Below are 3,960 nucleotides of genomic sequence, written 5' to 3' on the forward strand. Positions count from 1 at the left end.
CTAACCCAGCCCCAGAGTCGCTGGGTTCTGCTGTGAATAACCCGGGACGGCAGACTGACTGAGGAGGGAGGGTCCGACCTAGAAAAAGCTAAGCTGTCTGGGAGGGGGGCATTGGGGAAGCGAGGGCTTGACCACCACCACCCCTCCACACACACACACACGATTGTAGCAGAGTACAAAACTGAAACCTATCTTTTAAATATATCAGATACAAAACACAGACAAGCTTTAACGAAACTCAGAATAAGCGCGCATGACCAAAAGATACCACAAGAAGACAGATTGTGCAACAAGTGTAACATCCTGGAAGACGAAATCCATCTTCTTGATCATTGTATTAAATATAAAACCTTAAGGCAACAATTTTTAAAAGATATTCAAAATTCGTATAATACAGGAAATATTCCCTAACAGATGATCAATATATACAAACAAGATCAGGAAAATTTGTTTATGAATGCTGCTGCAATTTACTGCATTAACTGATTGATTAATTGTGTGTTTTTCATTCATTCATTTATTTACCATTGCACTTGTGTCTTATAAACCTTACGGTTTCATTACAATAAAATCTATTCTATTCTATTCTATTCTATTCACACACACACACACACACACACACACACACACACACACACACACACACTACACATACACACACACACACCCCTCCCCACCCCAAAATCAACTCAGCCAGAGAGGGATTTCAGTGGGTTCCGTACCCCTACTGTGGCCAGCGCCCTCCCACGAGGGCAGACCTGGCAGGCAGCTCCGTTCAGCAAGAGACTCCTGATATATATCTCACTGGTCTCAGGCCCAACGTGATCATGTTTGCTTTCTCCGCTTACTGATCCTGTGCACAGTGGTTTAGAAAACAAGCCAGGTTGGAGAGTTCACAACCTGATCATGCCCAAGTGGCCGGCCCTACCTTTGGTACCCGACTCTCACGTTACTCCGTAAGGTCAGACTAGAGCTGTTGAGCGATCAGTTATCCGCCATTCCAACCCCCAGATACTTCATCTGCATGTGTGGATGCTGTGCAGTACGGAATGCTTCCATCAGATTTAAAGCTTTCTGCACTGCAGACAGCCTAACTGTTCTCGCCAGAGGCACCTCCTCAGACCTTAAGGCGTTGACTCTGGTTCGAGGCCGGGACTTGGTTTTGGTATGAATCCCATTGGTGCAACTCGCAGTTCTGCCTAGTGACCAGCCGCCGTGGCGAAGTGGTTAGCGTCGCGGACTGACGGCTTGGAGGATGCGGGTTCAAATCCCAGTGGAGGTGGGTTTTTCGGCGTGCGGCCGGCTCCTACCCAGAGGTGAGAGTCCTATAGGCTTAAATGGGAAGACTGGGACCACACAGTCGAGTATCATCCACTTCACGGATGTGTCTTTGGGTATGTTGCTCAAATTTCCTGACCAACACTGCAAGTATGTATCTCTCAGGCCTGGTCATCCACGGGATATCATTATGGCAGGAAGCGTAGAGTATAACCTTGCCACATAGTCCCAAACCTGATGGACTCCATAGCAACATCATCATCATCATTGTTCTCCTCTTCCTCCTTCATCATCGATACAAGAAAGTCCCAGATTATGTAGCTTTTTATGCCCTGATCTCATGGTGACCTCAGTTTCCATAAAACTCCACTTCCGCATTGGGGCGAGTCTTGTCAATGTCTTCAGTGTCGACAGATTCATCGGGGACTGCCGTTGGAGGGACGTGGTGGCAGTCTCAACTCTGGGGGAGACGCTCACAGTCTGGCTCCGTTACTAAGTCATTATTGTCGTCAGTAGGGGGTTTAGTAGGTGGTGTCCTAATTACTTTAAATCAGAACAGGCACTACCGAACACCACCGAAGTGACTCAGCAGAAGTGCAGGGTCTCCTCTGTTGTGTGACCTCCTGGCGACCTAACATCGATGGTTCCCCGTGGACTGCCGGCATTTGATCGTCGAAGACGAAGCCGGGTGTGGCTGTGTTTAAGGGGTTCAAAATGAGAGGCGTGAGAGTAATGCCACTGAAACAGTGCACTTGATGCAGCAGCAAAAAACAAAACAAAACAACCCAACCTCCTAGTAACTGTTGTAGCATGCAGCTCAGAAACTGGCTCACTGCTCCAAGGGGTGGTATGGCTCGAAGGTAGAGATCAGCAGTTTGCACTACGATGAAGCAGCTGAAAGGTCCTTCTTTTAAGTGCAGTTCTTTCTCAGAGAGATCCAGTGGGGATTCAGTCACAGAGTCTTGCACCCCCAGGAGAATTTCCCTGCATGCCTCAATCATTTAATTTTATTCCCTTGAACATGATCACCCTCAGGATCATTCACAGGGATGGTTCCATCACATTTCGTTTTCTTTTGGAGTTTCGAGCTAAGAACGGTGACTTAGAGGTTCCCCCTCCATCACTGAGGAACCTTAGGGGGGTGAAGACAGAATTCATGTCCTACAAGATAAATCTCGCAGCAGACGTTTATCTCAGGGAGATTTTCTCATTTCGATCAATGGCTTCCAGCACACTGTGCCTCTTTGGCAAGTTCTGGAGAAAACCTTCTGGCGTTCAGAAAATTCCGTCATCAACTTCTATATCAGGGATTTCCGAACGAACGAGACCGATGCTTCTATAGAGGTTTCCTTTGTCTCAGCTAACTCAGCTGTTACTGTAAAAGACTGTCCATGCAATCCAATAAAGCTTTTACCTCCTCCTTTGGCTTTAGGTGGGTTTCACACGAGTATTTCGCTCTACATTTGACATGAAATATATACCTGGCTCCTACTCCAATTCGTGGACATGCAGTGACAATGCATACTTGTTCTGTCACAGTGGGCCATAAATCGGAAGATGGGACCAGTAAAGGTCAGCTTTTTTTCTTGACATTCTGTTTGTCTATCTATTTGTCTGTCCGTGCGTCTGTATGGCTGAATGGCTAACTAAATGCTTGACTGTGTGTCTGTCTCTTAAAAGGCTTCAGTACTACCTGAATAATGGTACAAAAGTCTTTATGTTATGTATGGGGTTATTTTTGTCTGACTGCAACGAACTTTGGTAGATAAACAGAGTGTATAATGCGATTTTACAATATATCGTTGTTTTTAGGTTTAGTGATCTAGAAAGCATGTTATTAGCAACATTCTGTGATATGCATATTTAGTTCTGTTTATAGTAAGACTTGAATCATTTAAAACCATTGCATTTATTGTAACACGTTTTAAAAGAATTATTGGTTGCCATCACCATATCAAAATAAGATTTAGAGAGAGAGACAGAGAGAAGCAGACAGGCAGGTAGACATATAAATATATGAAACAGCAACATGAGATAATAGGAACTTCCACACTGTTGTAATCCATGTGTTCTTTGCAATAAATAACCCAGTCTGTTTGCAAGACCTTAAACAAATGTTCCATATTCCTATATTTTGCAGCTGAACTTTCTTCCATGCTGAACAGCATATGATTTGGACGAACTGTACAAAAAATGATAATTCACCACAACACAACCCCTGAAAAAACCCAATAGCGCTGCCATGTTGGTGGTAAATGTCCACTTTGTCTTCAAGAAATCAAACACAGTCATATCGTTTTCCCTTCCTCCATCACTCAGAATGTTGCAGTAACATGTAGAAAATTTGAGAGCGTTAGCTCCTACAAAGATTTAATTAATGTCATGCTCCTCACAGACATTTACTTTTCCCCCTCTTTTTTTGAGAGGTAGCAAGTGTCAACGGTGTAGCTTCTTCAAAACATAACAGGAAGAGAGATCCTGACTTACCCAACTCATGACTTCACATCTCCCATGCACACGATAAACACCAACATAAAAAATGACAAAACCACATAACAAGGACATATAACACTCACAAATGTTCTTCAAAACTGGAGCCACCCATACAGTTCCCCGCGCGATATAACATCAATAGCACCCCAAAGAGACACACACTGTGGCTATCAGTTGTTGTTTTGACCC

The 3,960-nt window shown here is 44.2% G+C and overlaps 1 protein-coding gene across 1 annotated transcript in view; it reads left to right on the forward strand.

Annotated features, from left to right (window-relative positions):
- The window catches only part of LOC143277775 (uncharacterized), a 76,544-nt gene that overhangs the window by 64,432 nt on the left and 8,152 nt on the right, over window positions 1–3,960 (forward strand). The window lies entirely within an intron of this gene.

This window comes from Babylonia areolata, chromosome 35, assembly GCF_041734735.1.
Source record: "Babylonia areolata isolate BAREFJ2019XMU chromosome 35, ASM4173473v1, whole genome shotgun sequence".
Taxonomy (NCBI): domain Eukaryota; kingdom Metazoa; phylum Mollusca; class Gastropoda; order Neogastropoda; family Buccinidae; genus Babylonia; species Babylonia areolata.